Source organism: Zootoca vivipara, chromosome 7 (genome assembly GCF_965207765.1).
Source record: "Zootoca vivipara chromosome 7, rZooViv2.hap1.1, whole genome shotgun sequence".
Lineage (NCBI taxonomy): Eukaryota > Metazoa > Chordata > Lepidosauria > Squamata > Lacertidae > Zootoca > Zootoca vivipara.
Window position 1 is genome coordinate 34,767,827 of NC_142590.1, and position 23,057 is coordinate 34,790,883.

Sequence of the window (23,057 nt, forward strand, 5' to 3'; positions counted from 1 at the left end):
GAATCTCAATCCGCAAATACATAACAATGCTAAACACAGGGTCAAGAAAGGTTACTGAGCCTATGAATATGTTAAATTCTGCTTCTTGACAGGTCATTTTGTATGGGCAGTGACAAAACAAAAACAATGCTTCCCCCCACCCCCGTTCCACCAGGCAAAAAATAAATCCATGACATCTAAAGACAGACAAAATGCCACATCATTGTAAGACACTTGCAATTAAAGCTTTATGATGTAGAAAATATACCTGCCAGCGTTTGTGTAGGCAGACACCTGCTATTCTCTGCCAGCACATCTTGCTTTCATTTCTCAGCTGCACAGCTCTGGAAGGCGGCAAGATGAGTGTTCAGTTCCCCATCCGACCTTCTAATTAAAAGGCACCAACAGCTAATCTCTACTTGCAATCACTATATTTGCGTTCACAGTGAAAGTTGCACCACAACTCCCTCAGGAGATCACTGGTTTCAACCTCTTCAGAAACTGTAAACCCCACAAGGGCACCCCAGATTTACAGTATGGAGCTCCTGAAAAAAATAATAATGGACATGTGAACATAATTGTTTGTACCAAACAGGGAACAGCAAAGCACCTTAGGCAGCCACCTCAGTTTTTCTCTAGGCATGAAGCATTCACACACTGTGGACCTGGGAAATCTGGGCTGAAGTCCCAACTCAGCCTTGAACTCACTGGGTGGCCTTTGCTAAGGCATTAAATCACAAGCTCTGAGTCTAAAACAAGAATAATAAATGATCAAGGTGTGGTTGCATAAATAAACATGATAAAAGATTACAAGGCACTAGTATGCTGATCAATAAAATTCTCTTGGAAGTTTGTGTTTATGATAACGCCACTGTGCACTGGCTCATTCCAGGTGAGCAAAACATGCTAAGGCACTTCACTCTGCTTAGGGTTTAGCTGTGAGTGATCTGTGCAGATCTGTGTGCAATATTTGTGCCCTGTCCCAATTAATGCTCCACTTGCAGGTTTTATGGCATGAAAGTCAGCACTTCATGTTAACAAGCACTTTATATACGGTACCATGTGTTTTTTATGGGATGATTTCTCACAATATACCTCATCATTACCATTGCTCCAACATTTCACATTCATCCCCCCTATGTTAAAATATTATTATGAATTGTGGGGGGCAGACCCCCCCCCCAACCTCTACATTCAGTGAAGGGTTAGAATGTGAGCAGACTCATAAATTCAAGAATTTAGCAAGGCCTGAAAATATTACCAGCTAGCTTTTTCATGAGGCCAGCTTGGCAACAGCTTACTGGGGGTGGGTCATTGAAGAAACAGAAGGTTGATGGTGTTGTTGTTTAGTCGTTTAGTCGTGTCCGACTCTTCGTGACCCCATGGACCAGAGCACACCAGGCACTCCTGTCTTGCACTGCCTCCCGCAGTTTGGTCAAACTCATGTTCATAGCTTTGAGAACACTGTCCAATAATGGACTGGTTTGTTTGATAATGGTAAGCCTTCGCAAAGCATGTCACCACCATGCCTCATTCCAAGGGAACACAAACCTTGGTTAAGTGCCAAGACCATGTAATCTTGCTATCACTAGGCAAAATTTGGGGTGGCTTGTTGGAATATGCAAGTTTCTGCCCTGGTAGACACTTCATGTTGCTTTTGCTGGGTTAGAGGCTAGATAATGTTTTTCTGATATTGAGTAGCAACAGTAGCTCCAGCTGCTGTATAAGAGAGTGTCCGTAAAAATACTTCACTCCAAGTAAATAAACATAGGATTGTGCTGGAACAAGAGGACAGAGGTCTGGTGACCACAGATTTCGGCTTCACTACTACTATGATGAGCCACTGGTTATGTGTGAGCACAATTACCACTTATCTTAGTTTAGTTCCCCATATTCCTGCAAAAGGCATGTATATTGCTGAATAGGTTTTTATACATGTTGCCCATTATAAGTGCCAGCATGTTGAAAGCCATGCCAGGTTAACACAGAGGCCCCATCTGCACTAGATTTATACAGTTGTACCTTGGATCCCGAACGCCTTGATACTCGGGACATTTTGGCTCCCAAACGCTGCAAACACAGAAGTGAGTGTTCCAGAGGGATGGGTTATAAAACTCCAGAAATAGGAGGAATGAGGAATAAGAAATTTCTAGTGTAGAAGGGACCAGAGTGGCTAAAGAGACTTAAATGAAAACAAAGCTATCTGGTCTGCTTTTTCTCTAATATTCTTGTGGCAAAGAGGTTAGTAGTTTTGCAACAGCACTACTGCAACTGGTGGTTGGTGGTGTTGAGTTCACCAAAGTCAATGAAGGACAATCAACAAGGAGAAAGACTGACCCAATCTTCAAGGAAACTGTGTAGAAGCTGAAACTTCTGAATATTCATGCAAATATCTGACTACAAGGGGATCAAATGCTAATACAAATTGTTACTCCTGTTACCTCTGCCTGCAAGGAGGAATCTGACCTCTTATTAGCAAATTGGCCTAAGTTACACATTCTGTCTAGACCTAAGTGACATGTGGATGCAAAACAAAATACAAAAAAAGGATTTGAAATGTACACCTTGTGACTGCAGTGTTGTCAACTTTTCCCTTCCTATTGTTTAACTATTTCCTTATACAAGTGATAACAAGATACTGGCTTATTATTCAAAGCTTGCACCTTTACATAATTTAACATAATTTTGCACAACACTTATTTGGCTACTTTTATCTACATTATGTTTATGGAATGTGCTTTCTATCTTTTCATCCAAGGTCATTTTAATCTGTTTTAGTATTTTAACTTTTGTACTTTTAAAGTAGGGGGTTGTAACTTCTTCTTGAATGTAGTGTTTTATATTTTGTAAACTGCTTTGAGGGTTGTTGGGGTTTTTTACCAACAAGCAGTATATAAATTTTATGAAATTAATAAATACAAAAATAAAACTAATATCTACTTTAAGGTGTATTGTTGCATCTCTGATTTTTATGGTCATATTTTTGTAAATATCTATCCAATTTGGACATTCCCTGCATCCAATTATAAAAAATGAGTTGGTTAACAAATATGCCATGTGCTTGAAATAGCTATGTGTGATTGTTACCATGTTTTGTAATTTCCGGCTTTCTTCTCACTAGACCCCTCTCAGCACTTCACCCATCAACATTCAGCAATGGGTACAAGCTTCACATTCCCATTGCACTGAAAGACAGGTGTAAAGTTGAATGTGCACCCACACCATACAATATGAAAGGGGGTTTTCACATTGCTTGATTAAAGCAATGTGCAAACTACACCTACAAAGGCTACAGCTATCAATTCAATCCTGATACGGAATAAAGGGAAAATATTCCAGGTGCTCTTTTATTAAGAGGCTTGAAGAAAGATAAATCATTTCATGCATCCCAAACACAGTCAGAATCCACGTTCTGGAAAACTTGTTATTCTAGTAAACTTCTCTCTCTCTTATGCAATATTTTGTGCCTATAAGGCACAATGGGTACATTACAACTAGGCAAGCAATCTACAGCTTCTGGGTTACCTGGAGGTTCTTTGGAACTTAATTAGAATCCCAAGAAACTTCCCATGCTATTTGTATTATTGGGGTATGTGTAGAGTTTGTGTGTATTTTTATCCAGGGGGGTGGGGGTTGTTTCCATGTGTTCTCCGTGTGTTTTTGCTAAAAATGCATCATATGAAACAAATTTTAGATTTGCTATTTGACAGATGGGAAACATGGGCCTTGGCCATGCATGGCAATCCTTTAATAAAATATTATGGCCTTGCAAGCAACAACTGAACAAAAAAAAAGTTAAAGTTTGCCTTTAATGCTGGCAAATGATTAAAAAAAAGAACTTGACAGTTTTAAATCATTTGGGTCTGACAGGTTGTGCTTAGACACACAGGTGTTCCGCACTAGGCTGACCTTACTCTCAAGGTACATATGTGCCATAAATCATTGAGCATCTTGTAAAATCAATTACAAGGACAAGACATTGCGGATCTGCTCTTACAAGAGAAAGAAAGAAAAGAACCCTACACCTGAGCTGCTGAGAGCAGAATCAAACACACAATGATGACATTCTTCTACCTTCCATTCATCCTTCTGATTTATTCTTGTCATTGAAGAAAATTCCCCCGTTGTTCCATGTTAAAGAACAATGGTGGAAACCAATAGCTTGCAGAACCCCAAGTCTCATTCAAATTCTCCTGCATCTGAGGCACTGGTTTCAATGAGCACTGCATAACAAAAACAAACAAAACCCACAATATGGAATAAATGTCTGATTAGAAATCACGTGCCGAGGTCTAAGCACTTTCATGGCCCAGGTTACTAAAAACAAAAGTATTGTTGTAATGAAGCAAGTTCAACAATACTGCTGCATGCCCTGTTTCAGAAAGCATCTTCAATGAGATTTGTTATTACAAAGGTATTGTTGTGCAATAAATATTTAAGGGATCAGTCTAGGCTGAACCAAACAGTGAACATGGAATATTTATGACTAGTCAGACTGCTGGCTCTTATGCACCTCTTAACTGACATGGGAAATGCCCTTCTGGTCATGACCCACATTCCATCCATGAAGAAACATGGTTGGACAATGCCCTTGGTTGGGCTGGGTTATAAATAAATTACTGAGATTGCAAAACAGTTACATTGGTCACATCTTTTAAAACACAATAAAAAGAAAGCATTTAAACTACCTGGGCATACTTCTTGATTAGGGAAGGTCAAGCCAGTTAACAAACAGGTTTAATGTTAATTGGAATTCAAATAATACTAGCCAAGGCACAAAATATCATGTAAAGAAGCTTATAAAGGTTACATTGGTCACTGCAGAATTGCCAACACAGTGATTCATGGTTTTACAAACTTTCACATGATAACAATATCGGCCAAGCAGGCTGAGGCGGAGCACAGCTGGCAGTGTCCCTGCCTGTTGCGCTGCACCTTCCGGCTGCCCGCTGCGCCTGGCCCTGCCCGGCGGAGCGTGAGGGGCGCCGGAGGGATCATCGTGCCATGGCGCCAAATACACTTAAGATGGCCTTGAATAGGCCAGTAGATTCCCCACTTTCCCCTGCCCCACTGTCTCCTAGAACCAGGAGCGGCTTAAAAGGGAAGAGCAGTGACAACTTCCATACAGGAGAAGTCTCAGGTTGTAAGCAGGCAACTCGGCAGAGGAGGGTATATAAGCCAAAAGAGGGCAGGGGCCCTCTGTTGCTGCAACAGCTCCCTATAGCTAAGACCTGTGGACTGCTGCCTAGAGGCTAAAAATGTGCATGTGTATCTGGAGCACCATGGAACCTGCTGAAGTGTTTTTCTTGCTGATAAAGAGTAAACTATCAGATGTGTGCTTCTTCCTTATCAGGGATGGGCCATGACAATTAATATGGAATACCAGCATGAACCAAGTAGCAACCTAAGTAGCCTAACCATTAAATTTTTTGATAGTTCATTTGATGTAAGACGTAAAATTTGATGTAAATAATTTTGCCACAACAGAAGTTAATTAACTGATTTGATTTGGCTCCAACTTTAAAATGCCTATTGAATAAAACAGAGAGAGGCGGGAAGAAATTAAAACAAAGACAGCAAACCAATCTAAGTGATTGCTTTGTTGTCCTGCGAGAAACATTGGCTTAGTTTGAGCAATGTGAACACACCCCATTTTCATGCTGCCCCTTCTTTCCATCCATTTCAGCATGCTGCAATAAGCCAGGAAGCAGTCAATCAACCATAGTTTGCCATTTTGACCTAGTGATTATGGTAACCAGGTTTGGAACAAGCCAGTTTCCTGGTTGGTTGGTTGGATGGAACAGGAAACTACGGTATGGTAAATGTTGGGTTTAATTAAGGCATGATTAAAAAGGAGGGAGGGAAGTGCTACGTGTGTAAGCAGAAGGCTCATACGTGCTGCGGCGGCCGACTTCCGACCCGGAAAAGCGACGGAAATAGCTCGTGCACACGCGCAAGCGTCATTTCTGGTGTACTTCTGGGTCGAAGGAGGCTTCTGCACATGCGCACAAGTGTTTTCCAGGTCGGGCGTGTGCCAGAAATAGCATTTGCGCATGTGCATGGGTGCGCACAGCCACGTGCTCCCGCGCGCGCTCCCCCATCCTCCGCCCCACCACACAATCGGCGCAGCAGGCATCCGGCCCAAAGCCGGATAAGTTTGGGGACCCCTGATTTAAAACAACAGCAACAACTCCAGCAGGATTTTCTAACAGACTGCAAACTCCAGTTCAGTTAATATAGATACTGGTGTAATGCATAACAGGATTTAAGAACAGCTAGAAAAATGAAGCTGGGCAGAAGAGGGAGGCAGATTGAATAAATACATGATACCATAGTCTACTCTTAATCTCTTACGACATCCCAGTGTTAAATTAGCACTGATCCTAACAGCCTTCCTGCTATTATCATAAATTCTGGTAAGGATAACAAGCCTTTTACTGGGCCAGTCCAGCTTCTTGTGAGACTATGCCATAAACAGCCAAGTCTGCTTTGCCTTTGCATTTTCTTTTTGTTGTAGACAAATTCATCAGCATAAATTAAACAATTAAAACTGCACTATGTTTATTTTTACTGCAACATAATCCGAGCATCCTTTTGTTTTTTCAGGACACTGTCTAAAAGGAAGAAAAGTTTTTAAGAGCAGCAAGGTATTGTTATGTGTGCACTATACATAGAAAGCTGTGACCCTTGAAGTCTGAAGTATGCAAACAGTTGACTTAGAATATTTCCATCATAAACATTTTGACAGCAGGAATTTTTAGGAAAGATAGCCCTGGAACAGTGTACTCTATGATTATACAAAAGGAAATTAGAACTTGCATGTGCTTGGTTATAAGAAGAGCACGAAAGTAAACCTTTCAGCCAGTAACAGTGTATAATAGACTCTACATGGCATGTGACTAATAAATAATTTCAGCTTGTTCACAGCCCTAACAGTAGATCACACCCCCACCTTAAAAACAAAATGAAACACTCCTATAAAGGAAACTAAGTTGTGAACCACCTAGTCTGATGAGAAGATACACAATTAAAGGTGTGAGGGTTGGACTGATGGCCCTACTCCTACTGTGTCAAACCTGAGCTACTCCACGTCTGGCATACACACACTGAATAAGGACACCTGAAGAGAAAACTCTATGGCATGCCCTAACAAAAATACCTTCACTGAAAACCTTCCTCTTACACAACATTGCGACCCTGGGCTCCCAAGGTCAGCAAGAAGCATGAAAATAAAGCCTTCATTGACTTTCAAAACCAACACAAGTTGTCTGAGGCCAAACTAGACATGACACAATCCAAGCAATTTGGGTTGCTGTGTACTGTATTTGAATGGATTGTGATTGTTGGTAGGTGGATAGGGGAACACTGACCCACCTACCAAAGTAATCCCATTCTTGATAGAGGGAGCCTTCCTCCTCATGCAAATAGCTGCCAAAAGCACGTCAATCCAAATATTCAGTACGTACCTTTGGCAGGAGCATGACCCCTGAGATCTGGGACACAATTCTCCATACTGCTCCCATCTTGAAGAATGAGGGGGCTTCAGACATACCATGGATTACCAGGAAACTAACAGTAGGTATTAAAACAATGCTTCGTGGCTCATTAAGAGAAAATCACTTCAAAAAAGTCAGTGATTGAAAGAGACCCACAAATAAAGACATAATATTTCTGACAGATTCCATAAGCAAGAGCTGCAAATCAATACTTGACACAATTTTGTGACACTTGCAGAAGGAACATACTGTATAGCATATGGTCCAAATCCAGTATCCAGCATTTCTCCTGGCTTCCTTCTATTTAAGATGGAAGTATAACCAGCTAGGACCTGAGAACATTTTTTATAGCTTCTTCTTTTTTCGGTGCTTGAAGTAATGAGGACAGTTTAAATGTTTAGCGAGAACATAAAACTAAAACAGTATCTCTGTGCAATTATTTCAAGTGTTTCATATGCTTACTTTAAAAAGAAGGAAAATCAGTTAACTTTCAGAAAGGAAACAATGCAAAACTCCTTCAAATAACTCATTAAAGCATTGTTCCAAAGTTTTAAACATCATTCCCGAACTCTGTTTTAGAAACCCTTTTACTTCTTGGTTCAGCCTCAGCAACCCAATTTTCATGTCTGCAAATGGCATCTGCTGATGAAAAGCATTTGTTCCTTTTCAGCCCTAAGTAAAACCAGCCATGTTAAAACAGGTCAGGTAAAACACATACAGCTATTTGATGAGAAAGAAAAATGTTTTACTGTGCAAAGATAGAGTGACAAGAGAAAATGTCTACCAGCTTGAGGCTACACTTCCTTTTAATAAAAGGTTCCGTATTTATTTAATTAAATAGACAGGAGTTTCCTTCATGACACCTTACAAACTCATCTGAAAGGAAAGCAGTAACGATTTGAGCTAAATTGTGTAGATGTTTTAGGTACTTTGAAAAGTTTGGGTTTTTGGAAGCCACAGTCTCATCTCGCAATCCATTATTTTTACGTATTTTTAGTTCTTCAGTCACTCCAAGCAGGAAATCTAAGAGACTCTGAATAGTGCTTTTTGTTTCATATAGTAAGAATTTCAGCATTCTGCCCGCCCACTCAAGTTTAGTTAGAAATTTAGTCCAGAAGTGAAGAATTTCTCTGTCAGATCTTGTTGTTGTTGTTGTTTAGTCGTTTAGTCGTGTCCGACTCTTCGTGACCCCATGGACCATAGCACGCCAGGCACTCCTGTCTTGCACTGCCTCCCGTAGTTTGGTCAAACTCATGTTCGTAGCTTCGAGAACACTGTCCAACCATCTTGTCCTCTGTCGTCCCCTTCTCCTAGTGCCCTCAATCTTTCCCAACATCAGGGTCTTTTCCAAGGATTCTTCTCTTCTCATGAGGTGGCCAAAGTCAGATCTTGTAAATGCCAGCAATTTAACATTTGAGGGCACTGAGAAAACATCTGTGGAGCTCTGAAGCAGACTAGGTTGGTAACTTCCCAGTTTTTATTTGTAACATGTGGGCACTGAGCAGACATCAGTATAGTCCTGCAGCACACAGGGTTGCTAACTTCCCCATTCCTGTGTTGGCACTGAGGAGACCATCAGTAGAACCCTATAGCCCACTAGGGACTTGTGACAAGGTTGTTAATTTCCCATTCCTTTTTTTCTACAGTAAAGTAAGAAAGAGGTCGCTTAGAGAATAAAAAGCACATGTCCTTTAAAGCAAGACCTTAAATTGCCATGTCATATCATGTACAGTACCTCCAACCCATTTCACATTTGAATATGAGAGCATTCAAAGCAGCTTGAAACAATATTTTCTTTTCTTTTTTTCTTGAAACTTGATCATAGACTGAGCCAATTACTTTTTCTTCTATATGATCTTGCACTGGGAGGGAGGGAAGGTCGCATATTTTGAAAGTGTTACTGAAAGGAACTCTTGCTCTCATCTCTATTAATACACGTTTAAAAAATGATAAGTTGTTCATCTTTTTTTTAATTAATGGGAAAAGCAACAGACAAGGCAGCATGTGATTTATTCCCTTACTGTCTCTTTCCCAACACACAGCATTCTGGGACCTGAAAGCACTTTGCAAGTGAGAAAGGGCCACGAGGCCTTCATTACACACGGCTTCAATGTAATGTGTAGTGTGCAAAGACCTGATATCAGGTTCTTAATGAAGATCACTTCTTCTCTGTGGACACAGTCAAAATAAATACAAAATAATACCACCATGTTATCACAGCTGGTCATACAAGTTACTCATCCCTCAATTTATTATGTGACAGTTACACCATCATTCTTCATGGAAAGAATCCTCGGGAGTCACCGACTGAAGTTGTGCATATTTCTTATTTCATAAATTGTTCCATCTCAACCTATTCATCAAAGTAGGTAGTAACCATATATGAACCGAATCCCAATATAAAACAATTACAGGTTATTGAAATAATAATCCTTACTTATCTCTGGCAATTAAAGTCTAGCAAAGTCTCCAAAAATTGGAAAACATTGGAAAACATTCAGAGAAAGAGTAAAAACATAAGACCAAAGGCCCATCTACTGTGCTCAAGAGAAGTCTTGCATTTCCCGGCAACCGGTATTCAGAAGCATACAACCTACAATAGTAGAGGCAGAGCATATCCATTTGATAGCCCTGTGCTTCATCATTATCATAAAGCAAGGAAGCAACCACTTGTTGTTGTCTAGCTTATCATATGGATATTATACATGGGACAAGCAGTGACTGAGAACCAATACTGTGGAGCCAGGTAAATGATATGTGCCATTTAGAAGTCTGTCAAATCAAAACAAGCATCTTGAATTGTACCTAGAACATAACAGGAAGGCCAATGCACTCACTGGAGCACTGTACATAGTGTACTCCCTCCCAGATATCCACCAGGAGCAACACTGGGGTATTCTGCACTATCACTAAATGACACTAAGGTAGCATAGTCTTAAGAAGAGCCCTGCTGGACCAGGCCAGAGGCCTAACACATCAAGCATCATGTTATCCACAGTAGACAGCCTATGGGAAGTCACAAGAAGGACATGAGGACAACTACCTTTTCCCAGGAGGCTGCAAAGCAGGCTGGGCCAGTTAGAGGGTTGCATTTGGCCACTGGGCCTTAGGTTTCCCCACCCCTGGTTTATAACAAGGGAAACATCACAGCAATAGTCTGAGGGCACATGTGTATGACACATGTATAATGTATGTATAATGCAGCCCTTAAGAAGTCCATGTTGGCTGTGGCTGGAAGGTTACAGGTTAGCCACCTCAATACATAACATTCAGTGAACTGCTCAGGCATGCCTTCTTCTACCATGAGTTAGGGATCAAAGCACTGAAATTATTATGTAGCTCTGAAGACCAACGCGGACATATGGAAATACTTAGAAATGGCTCTCATGCAAGGCAGTAGAAAAGACTGAAAGAAAAGGATGGTATTGCACTTTTTTATTTTAAAAAAGCAATGTCTCTCACAACTATTTTGTGCTTGGTTCAATCCATGTGTGGCAAATTTACTAGGCTGAAACACACTAGTGAATGTGCCAACATATACACAGATTGCGACTTCTTTGAAAAAGCGTTTAAAATCAAAACATAACTACTTACCATCTCACCATGTATATCCATTACTACAATCAACTTTTTTTTACAATAGAGAGGTTTCCTTTCAAAGCTGAAAGTACTTGCATGTGCAATCAGTGTTTGTTATGGGCATGCACCATCAGTGTTTGTTACAACATTGATGTGTTGGATACACATACACACCAAGATGGCATTTTCCCATCTGGGAAAAGTTGAAACTGCAAAAACATATTTATGATGTGGGAAGAAATATATTCTTAATTTGTATGACAGTTATACTGAATAATTAATTCCCAGAGGAGAACTTAACATGGTTGTGAATGTAAAGGAATTCAAGTTCTCATAATTTCAGGGCACAGCCAGCCAAACACCATGGAATTTGCTGAGAATGTAACTTCGGGTCCTATAGACGGCATCTTCAATTTTTAATAATGATGATGGTGATGATGATGATTTAAAACAAAACAAAAAAACTTTTCCAGAATATACAAATTGCTTTTTAATGAAAAGATTTTCATTCTAAACACATGCAAATAAAAACAGATTACCAAAGCAAAAAAGTGCTTCTATAGAATATTTTCCCATAAACCTAATGCTTAAAAGTATCTAACTCAAGATACCATCTCATCTCACAATGTACAATAGCAGGAAATTATTTCCATTCGAAGCCAAAATATTTATTTAACAGAATTTGTATTAATCATAAAAACCCCTAAGCAGTTTACATAAAATATACATTAAAATTATTGATATTGTAAAAAATGATTGACCTAAACATTAAAACATAAATAAATAGAATTAAAATCAGCAATTAAAAATATACATTATAAAATAAAGTTACATTCACAGCATATTTACATATCTGGGTAAAGGTAAAGGACCCCTGACAGTTAAGTCCAGTCGCAAACAACTCTGGGGTTGCGGCGCTCATCTCGCTTTACTGGCCGAGGGAGCCAGCGTTTGTCTGGCACTGGCCTAATGTCAATGGGCAGAGAATTCCACTTCTCCTTAGAAGTGCAGAACAAACATTATGTGCTGCTTGTAAAAGTTCTGGTTTTGCATACTGAAGTGGTCAAGTGAGATATGGGGGAAGACAATAATTACAACTCTGCCCACTCCGGTATATCAGAATTGTTCAGAAGCAGAACAATATCCATCAATCCGTCCATGATGGTCCCCTAGTTACTACTAAAAGTGCTTACATAGAGATGCCCTCTGAAATCTGGGGGAGGGGGTGTTTCAGACGACAGGGCTCTTGTATCATATGTGTTAAGAACAGTACACCCACAACATATGATTTACTTATGCGATTGCAGCTTTGCACAGGTGGCAGGAAAATAAAGAAATGGAGAACAGCAAGAAACAGCCAGAAGGGGCCTTCTGAGATCTTGCGAGAGCTCATGAACACCCCATGAGATCTCATGTGACCTTCCCAGAGCCTAGTAAGCAAGGTAGACCTCGGGAAGGCTGTGGGTGGATCTCTCAGGAGCCACCGGCTTCCAGAGGCCTCATGCAAGCTTCCCAGAGCCCGCTAAGGTCGGGAGGGAGCAGTTCTGGGGTCTTCCTAGCTTTGTGCGATTTTTGCCTTTGCACATGAACCCCTGGAACATAACTCCACATAAATTTCACGTCTACTGTTCAGTTTGTGGTGCTGGAATAAGAAAAGCTGTATCTGCCAAATACCTTGATCTACCTAGCAAGAAGTGCAGGAGCACTATTCCGTTTTTTAAATTTTGTCCCTGTACCTGAAATTAAGAAGGCTATTTTTTGGCAGAGATCTTGGTTAGGCTTGCGTTGGAAAAGTCATTTGGAATATGGATACTATGCTCAAGAGTACTCTGTTGTTAATCTGGAATGTATGAAAATACAATGTGCTGGAGCCATGTAACTAAGTGCAGAAAGGAAATGGATGCAAATAACCATTTGACAAGCATCATAATGCATAGGCTCTATAGCAGTTCTCATAATGATGCTTTTACAAGAGGTTGCACAAGCTCTTGACCCAGTGGAAGGTCATATTTGGATTTTGTTTCATTTTTCCTCCCACAACAAGTTGGCATGAGGTGAGTGGAAGACACTTTCTGCATGCCGAAGAATGCCTTGGATCCAACCCAATACTGCTGTGATAATTAAAAGATGTCTCCAGATAAAAGAGAATGTCACTGAGGCAGTCTGCCATCAGAAAAAAATGCAATGTCTGAAAGCTATCAAAAGCATGGGGTAAAAAACCTTCAACATTTATCTGGATAAGTGAAGCGTTCACAGATTTCTTTCATTCCTTTTCAGTTCACTCCTGTGTAGAAACCTCACTATTACTACACAGAACAGAAGCAGATTCATCCCCAGCACAATTAACTTCTCTGTTTAAAGAAGTGCTAATGACACTAACGAAGTTTGCCAGCTCAGCCAGCTATCAATTTAGCTACTGTGTCTGGGGACACAGTCATAAAGCCATTAAGACAGTACCCAGTTCCTCTCTGCCGCCTCCCCCCTCCAAACCCAGTAAGAGAGAGAAAAAAGAAATAGAAAATATTACTTTCCTCAAAATGTGTGCCTAAAGTTACTGCATCCATATTGATCAGGTATCTAGGTTAAAGCCCTGCCCTTATCATAAATGTTATTTGTACTTCCAAAACCATTCTTTAACCTATTGACGCAAAGGCTGCTGAATGTCCAAGACTCTGCTGATTATTAAAGGAACACTGCAATAGATGAAACCAGTTTGCTTATTTTTTTTTTTAAAAAAACATATTTACTTCAGCAGGCATGGGTATTACTAGCTTACTAAGCTCTCCTACATTCTGCATAGGAATGGGCATACTTGTATGTGTCATATAAATAAGGACTGCATAGCAAAGAAGTGCTGGATTATGGAGAAAGCTAGAGAGCTAGAGAGTTCCAGAAAAACGTCTACTTCTGCTTCATTGACTATGCAAAAGCCTTTGACTGTGTCGACCACAGCAAACTATGGCAAGTTCTTAAAGAAATGGGAGTGCCTGATCACCTCATCTGTCTCCTGAGAAATCTCTATGTGGGACAAGAAGCTACAGTTAGAACTGGATATGGAACAACTGATTGGTTCAAAATTGGGAAAGGAGTACGACAAGGTTGTATATTGTCTCCCTGCTTATTTAACTTATATGCAGAATTCATCATGCGAAAGGCTGGACTAGATGAATCCCAAGCAGGAATTAAGATTGCCGGAAGAAATATCAACAACCTCAGATATGCAGATGACACAACCTTGATGGCAGAAAGTGAGGAGGAATTAAAGAACCTTTTAATGAGGGTGAAAGAGGAGAGCGCAAAATATGGTCTGAAGCTCAACATCAAAAAAACCAAGATCATGGCCACTGGTCCCATCACCTCCTGGCAAATAGAAGGGGAAGAAATGGAGGCAGTGAGAGATTTTACTTTCTTGGGCTCCTTGATCACTGCAGATGGTGACAGCAGTCACGAAATTAAAAGACGCCTGCTTCTTGGGAGAAAAGCAATGACAAACCTAGACAGCATCTTAAAAAGCAGAGACATCACCTTGCCGACAAAGGTCCGTATAGTTAAAGCTATGGTTTTCCCAGTAGTGATGTATGGAAGTGAGAGCTGGACCATAAAGAAGGCTGATCGCCGAAGAATTGATGCTTTTGAATTATGGTGCTGGAGGAGACTCTTGAGAGTCCCATGGACTGCTAGAAGATCAAACCTATCCATTCTTAAGGAAATCAGCCCTGAGTGCTCCCTGGAAGGACAGATCGTGAAGCTGAGGCTCCAATACTTTGGCCACCTCATGAGAAGAGAAGAATCCTTGGAAAAGACCCTGATGTTGGGAAAGATTGAGGGCACTAGGAGAAGGGGACGACAGAGGACAAGATGGTTGGACAGTGTTCTCGAAGCTACGAACATGAGTTTGACCAAACTACGGGAGGCAGTGCAAGACAGGAGTGCCTGGCGTGCTATGGTCCATGGGGTCACGAAGAGTCGGACACGACTAAACGACTAAACAACAACAACAACAACAGCAAAGAAGTGGTCAAATGATTTCCACAGTCGAATGGCATGATCTATCCTGTCAAAGAATTTTGGAAATATCAAGTTTAAAATATCCATACGCAAACATTCATTTACATATTCTAGAAAGCATCTACAATGATTCATTTGTAATATAGAAATGTTTTCAAAATTCAGCAGATTCAAGCATAGTTATGTGATCTAGACAGGTAGAGCCATCTGGAAGGCAAGTACTGTACAAGTACTGTAATAGGATTGCAAAGGGTGACCAGTGAAGGCTTACACAATTCCCCAGGGCAACTATGTATAGTAAAAATGTACAACAGTATCTAACACAAACACAAACTTCCTTTCAGGTGAACTAGTTTGCCAGCTGGATCCCAAAGCATGAGAGATGAGTTACTTTGGTTTATGGCGGCAAAAGAGTAGATAAAACATTTCAGCAACAAAACTTTTTCCCAGGCTAAACAAGATGTAGATAACAATGTAAAGATTATGTGAACTGACTGATGAACTGTGTAGCACCACTACAGTTCTATAACATTAATCAACTTTATTTGTTTTAGATTTCCCAGCCCTGCCTTATATACTTCAGAGAGTTCTCAAGGTAGGCTACATAAATTACCTATGACACAGTGGGGAACCTTTGACCTGCCAGATGTTGCTGAACTACAACTCCCATCATCCCTATCCATTAGCCATGCTTGCTGGGGCTGATAGGAGTTGTAGTTCAGAAACTCCTGGAAGGTCATAGGCTGCCCACTCCTGGCCTATGGAATGAAAACTAGGATAGAAAGGCAAGCTATGACCAAAAAAAAAAACACACAAGTAACTTAACATCAACCCACAGCAACATTCAAGGAGCTCAGATCAAGCAGGAAATATAAGCCAGCAGAAAAAACCCATATCAGATCCACTTAGGAAGCACATGCTACAATAAGGGGGCAGTCAGTCACCAAGGCAGCCTTGTGTGTTTCAGCCATCAATCTCACTCCTGAAAACTTGGCATTTTAATCCCTGTTTGTCCCACTGGGGATGAACAGCTAATCATCAAATGACACAGAATACTTCATACCTTCCAACACTTCAATTTTAATTGACACTGCACAATGCCACATTTGTGACATTTTAGTGTCATCCAACTCTTGACATCTTCCTGCACCAAGTCTTGGGAACTAACAGTTAGCAGCAGGCAGCCAAGTTAACTGGTGATTCCTAAAGGAAAATAATTTTCTTTATCATAAAGTGTTTAAAAAGAAGGGGGGACACATACACCAGAGCTGCCTCAAGGAGTCAGAACTACAACAGATGTAGAACCCAATAGTAGCTGTGGTCTTTTTAGATGCATGAACAAAAGTGACACATGGAGCCAGCAGGAGGCATGTAGCATTTGATACACAACCAGTAAGAGAAGCATAAGAAAAGCCTTGGTGCTTTGTTGCCAGAATCAATCTGCTGCCCCAGGACAGAGGAAATACTTTTCTTCTTTACAATGTTTTAACATCTATTGCAAGCTGGCTTAATGGCATCTAAACGAAAAAAGAAAGAAGATTCTCCTTCAAGTAATAAAAGTTTAATTTCATTTTGTCCCTTTAGTTTGGGTCATACTTAATACAACTGAGAAGTAGTGAGTCAAACTGAATGAAAGCAGAGCAAACAACAACAATGAATGGCCCCAAGTGCCCTCTGTGAGACATTATGTATCTCCTTTTGGATTATTTGCGCTATCTCTATATCTATATCTATATCTATATCTATATCTATATCTATATCTATATCTATATCTATATCTATATCTAATCTATCTCTATCTCTATCTCTATCTATATCTATTTCCACTACATAAGAGGCCTTAGCAACTCCAACCACCCTCCCTGCTTCTCTTCCCCACGACTTACTTTTAACTCCTAAGGTATTTACCCACATGCACAATTTTTGTGTTTTGTGTTAATTCTTTTCCTGCTGCTCAAAGTGCTACCAGAGGTCTCTGAGAAACCCAATAAGATTTTTTGAAGATTTTGGACACAATGATTGGGGGGGGGGAATAGAACTCCCCCTCCTCCCTCTGCACTATTTCATTCCAAAGCAGAAAGAGGAGACTCCCTGATCAGCAGATAGCTTATCATGTCTACATAATACCTGCCTCCACTTAACCCTCTGGGGCTTTCTGCTTCAGCTGGTCCTTTCAAACAGGGTTTGTAGATCAACAGGTACTCTAAGTTCTTCAGAAACAAATACTCTCTCTTCCCTTCCCCCACTAAATAATGTCTTAGCTAACAACTTTCAATTCTAATACTGTACAGGGCTTCCATCTGGAAGGCTTTTTCCAAAAGACTCCAAATGAGGGTTCACAGCAGAGTTGGAACAAGCCAGATTTGTTTCTGTCAGTTCAGATACCCTTTTTAAATCTACAAAAGGGTATCTGTGATGGGTCAAGAGTTACACAAATGTTCGAAGCACAACACTCTGTTTGATGTTATGGCTCACTTTTATCATGGGCCTTCAAGGAAACCTGATGTTTCAGTCATGAATGTGTGTGCATTTTAGAGAATTTTTCACAAGATTGTGAACAATAATATAAAGTTAAACAAACATATAACAGTAATATATTTTAAAGTATTCCAATGAAACACAAAAAGTCATTTCAAAATAGTCATAGATAAAATAATAAAAGTCAGCAACTAATAAAAAAACACCCATCCAAGATTACCAAGATATAGCAGAGCCAAACAGTAGAAACCAAAGCCACCAATTGAGCTCTCCTTCAAAGAAGAAAACTTTGAAAGAAGCAAATCTTCAAATATTTATGGTTTCAAGTATTTACTTCCTATTGTGTCCAGCATTCATTTTCTTTTTTAAAAAAACACACACATGCAGCACAATGCTTTCATTTGAAAAACAAGTAATCTGCACTACCAAACACACACATTATTTAGCAGCACACATTTTCATGTGATCTTCAAACCACCCACTGCATTTATCTAAGAGTCTGTGTACAGTCCCTGGAGATTAGCTGCCTCAGCACATTGGGACCAGTGAAGGAAAACATAAATAATTAACTGTATCAGTACAATGGCATTACACTGCCATCACAGGCAGAGGCACAAGCACTAATGTTAAGGCAATATATTACACAGCTTCATGGCTGTTCTGCCACTGTAGGTGCCAGAATTTGACTTGGATATATTTTCTTAGCATGCAACGAGAATATTTTAAATCTCAGCTGCCTATGAATGTTTGAAAATTCATTTTCATTGTACTATATACATTAGTTAATGCCTTCTGAAATGCACCAGACCAAGTTTGAAAGAAAGAAAAAACAGCAAAGGGAAGCAGTGTAAATGCTGTTGCATAAAAACTGAATGTTTTCCAAGTCCCTTTCCCCCTTATTCTGACAGAAGACAGCATTATAGAAGGCTGGAATTAAAAGTACAAAAGGTAACAGAGCCTGGTGGGAAGTTAAGATGCTTGACTAGCCTGTTTAGAGTGAAGCAGAAAAGCTCCATTAGCACCCTGCTGTTTCTGCCAAACCAGGCCAATCGCCCTGTGGGAAGACTTATCATTGTTAACTCTCTTTGTAATGCATAACATTCAGTTTGCTGCAAGCTGAAAGGGTGCTCTAAGTGCAGAGTTTTAATCACTTTGAAATTAACCATTTATTTCAAGACAAATAAACATGACTGTGCTAATAACAACATAATTATATTTTAAATGCCCATAAAAGCTGTGTAGTTCTTGTACTATATAAGCCATTTTGAGCATTGGTATGTACAATTTTGGCACATTTCTGCTACACTCACTACTGAATTCAGTGGGGCTTACTTTTGAGAAAACATCTATGCAATTACATTGTTCTGATCATGTACTGCTTAAGGGCATGTACTGCTTCGATTCCCTGAAGACCAAGATGTAGTGTCCTGTGTCCAGGAAAAAAAGTTAGAAGTTATCCTCTATTAATCAATGCTGTACAAGAGATTATCTATTATTTGACCCACCTAGTGCTTGTCTATAGAGATGAAGATGGAGGTCTGGCTGTCAGAGGTACACTGCCTAGCCCTTTGTGCCCTTTGTGCATACAGCGTGGCAGAAACATTCATCAACAGATCAGGGCTTGCATGTGGATGAACATTTACTTACGTGATGAGGCAAAAATATAGAACTTAACCAGTGCTGACATTAGCAGGTGACCATAGACACGAAAGTGAGGGCCTTATTAACATGGTGTATGAGCATAGCTGTCAACTTTTCCTTTTTCTCGTGAGGAATCCTATTCGGAATAAGGGAATTTCCCTTTAAAAAAGGGAAAAGTTGACAGCTATGTGTATAAGTGGGAAAATGCATGACAAGGGTGGGTTAAAGTGTTGTTTAAGATCTGAATATATTCACAGTCACAGGATACATTGCTGAATTTTTGTAAAGTCATTGGCCTGTTTCACATATAACACTAATTCATAATTTGATGGCCCTCTGTCATGTATGCTTTATTTGAAACTCCTGCATTGCAGGAGGTTAGGCCAGATGTCAGCTCTACAATTCTAGGATTCTTTTAAAAACCATAGTTTGGTAATATGAGTGAAGCCTCCTAAGTGGCTTAACTGTGCTACGTTTACTGCCAACAAAACACAAACTGAAGCCATGGTCTGTGGTCTGCTCATGAACCTTGGTGTATTGTGTACAAACCCAGCACCCTTTTCAAAACTGTGATTATTATTATTATTTTGGCTACTCCATCCCAAATGCTTATTGAATTATAAAGGCATTGGGCAAAACCACCTGGAAAACAAACTCTGGAGAGACAAGCTATGGCTTGTATGATCTTCTGTGGGAGAACCCACAGATAAATTGTGCTTTGTTGAACAGATCATGCCTTTGTGTTAACTGCTGACCAGGCCACAGATGAGAATGCTTACACTGTTTGGCTGATAACATTATATCATTCGAATCTCATTTTTAAAAATACATATTCCAGTATTCACCGGGCGGTGATTGGCGAAAAATTTTAAACTGCTGTCTGTTCTTATTTCACTCAGTGTTTGTATACCAATTTTTAAATCAACCCCGTTCTGCAGAAACAGTGGGAGGGTGAACCCTGAATCAGTAAGTGTCAACCTACATAATGTAAACAGTTTAATTTTAACAAGGATTTCAGTTTATATTTCATGGGTAGAAACTAATCTTTCCTTCTTCAGTTGGCAGTAACCACCTCTTCACAGGTTTGGGAAATTTTCCTCTCTGGCAGCATGACAGAGCTGTCTTTTGGCTGTAATTCCATCATCTGTTTAGCTCCATCACCACCACCACGAAGTTCCAGTGCAAGGCTTCTTTTACTGCAAAATCCAAAAATTCAGACTCCACAGCACTCCAGAACAGCCTCCTCCAACCTCGTGCCCTCCTCATCCCTGTTGGGAGCTGTAGTCTAAAACAGGGGTTCCCAACAAAATTTTCTCGAGGACCCCTCATCGAGCTGCTATTGTGACAAGGACCCCCATTAATTCCTAATCCTAAAATTAAAAAGTGGTTTTATTTATTTTTCAGTTGTTTTCCTCTTTTCTTTATCCTTCTTGGGGGGGGACGTTGGTGTGGTGGTGGCAGTGTGATGGCCATCCGGGGGTCGGGGGGTTTTTCTCTGGAGGGGGGGGTTCTACCCTTTCACCTGGGTTGAGGGTGGTGGTGGGGCCCTCTCTTCCCTGTCGTTCCCTCTTCTTTTCTCCTCCTCTGGGAGTGGCTGTATTTGCGATGGTAGCAGCGCCAGCAGGTTCGGTGCGGCCTTTGTTCTTCGGGTCCCCACGAGGCTCCCCGTGTGGCACGCAGGAGCTGCGGGATCGGGGCCCTTCGCTGCGGGATTGGGGCCCTTCCCCCTCTTGGGCAGCTAGGGGTGATGGCGACTACAGTCGCAAGGCAGGCCCCCCAGGATCGTTGCGCGATGGGAGGTCTCAGGCCACGGAGCTCCGCTCGGCCGTCGGCCGGGCACCCTCGGCTTCGGCTCGGCAAGCCTGCAGGCGGCCTCAGCGGCTCCTCGCTTGCTCCACCGGACGTTTCCGACGCCCACGCGGTCGCCGCGGGGTCCGCGGCCTGGAAGGCGGTTTCGGGCCTCTAGGCCCAGGGGTTCCGCCGAGTCTCCGGCCGGGCGCACTCAGCCTCGGTCCGGTGGGGTCACCGGGGGGCCTTCAGCAGCTCCCCGGTTGATCCACCGGGCTCGCTTGGCGCCCGCGCACCGGCGGCGGCAGTTCCGGCGGGCCAGAGGCTTGGCATCTAATACCGGTAGCATCTTGAGGACCCCTCTGGCATAGCTCGCGGACCCCTGGGGGTCCGCGGACCACCAGTTGGGAACCACTGGTCTAAAACATATGAAGGGCAACAGGTTGGGGAAGACTACTGTAGAACCTTTTTTCAAATTTCCCTCTCTAGGGAGTTGTCGGCCAAGTAGCTCTCTTTTAGACCTACTGAGGCATCCCTGGGTATTGTGTAGAGGAGTGTTTCTCAGTGGGGAATGAATCTTCCCCTCAACATGAACTGAGAGTTTGATAACAATGGGTGGGGGGAGGCTATGTCTGTATTTAAGAAAAAGGAGGTATGTAGCTGCTCGCCACACATCTGTGTGACATGTATTTTGAGCCTGAAAATTCCTCCTTGTGCAACAGCACATTCTCCCCTTCTCCCCTACCCACCCACCACAAATCTGTTCTAGGGGTTTCTCCAACCCTCTGGGGCAGATTTAGAGCAGGCATATTGGGGGGGGGGGAGCAGGGGAAGTCCCATTGTACACTCATTGGACTAGTTATTAAAATACTGCCCTATATTTGACACACCTCTTACCTGTTGCTTATTGCAAATGTAATTCAATGGCATGTTGCAATTAAAACAAATATAACATACATAGTGCAATTACTAGAAAACAAGGCAGGTAAACTACAAACAAATAAATTCCGGAACTAAATCTCAACATAAGCAGGTACAGACAACTCCCAATTTATGCAGGGATTACATTCCAAGGCACCATGCATTTAAGTAAAATCGTGTATATTTGAAACACTGTTAAGAAAGCTTGCAAAGAGCCTGTTCCACCCTGCCATATACAGTACAGTAGATGCCAACTGTATCCCAGAGGGAATGCAGTTGCAGAACTAGAAAGGCTCTCCCCCTGCTAAAAATGGCACAGCTAAGAGAGGCTCCCTGGCAGATCTTAGCAGATGTCCCAATATGCAAATAGTCACAGAAGTTATTTTTTTAAAAAAAATATGAAATTTAAATATGTTAAGCAGCATAATTATTAATACCATTTTACCTAAAATTGAGTAATAACTGAATAAACATTTCTCCACAATTTGATGGTCAACAATTTTACAACCTTGTTATTGTTATTTGTTTGTTATTCTGGTATTTTTTTGTTTGTTTTTATATTGTAAATCACCCTGTGATCCTTGGATGAATGGTGGTATAGAAATTTTAATAATAATAATAAATGATTGTTTTGACAACTTTTACAAGTATTATTTTTTTATAACTTTCTCTGCTGAAAGTAGAAAGAAAAACACCCTACTAATTGTATTCACATTACACAATATCAGCCAAACCTGTTTCTGGATCTCTTCCAAGACCACCAACATGGTTCAAATTACTTTAAAGCATGCTAAAGCAAAGATAGCAATTGAAAAGTATTTAAAACACATAAACAATAAACATGGGGGGGGGAATTAAGAAAAGGGAAATTGGAAGTGTCCTACCTCAATAATTTATATTTTCATCCCCAAGGTAATAAAAGAACTGCTGAGAGCATATTTTGTTGATAGCTAGCAGCCTGAGTTATCCATTATCTGTTGTATATTATAAGTGGTTCCCATTGGAAAATTTCACCTTATGAATGACCTGCACTCATATTTATGCAAAAGAAGATAAAGAAATGAGAAAAACATCTGTAGCTGTAGTTACAGGTAGGTAGCCGTGTTGGTCTGAGTCGAAGCAAAATAAAAAAAATCCTTCAGTTGCACCTTAAAGACCATGTATCTG

The 23,057-nt window shown here is 40.9% G+C and overlaps 1 protein-coding gene across 2 annotated transcripts in view; it reads right to left on the bottom strand.

The window, feature by feature from the left end:
- The window catches only part of ROR1 (ROR family WNT receptor 1), a 157,356-nt gene that overhangs the window by 110,083 nt on the left and 24,216 nt on the right, over positions 1–23,057 (bottom strand). The window contains exon 1 of one of the 2 annotated variants that reach the window (XM_088673949.1): positions 248–297. The exons of the other annotated variant lie outside the window; for it this stretch is intronic. The gene's annotated coding sequence lies outside the window, so the exon portion shown is untranslated. Of the gene's footprint in view, positions 1–247; positions 298–23,057 lie in introns of those variants that run through there. 2 annotated transcript variants of the gene reach the window in all.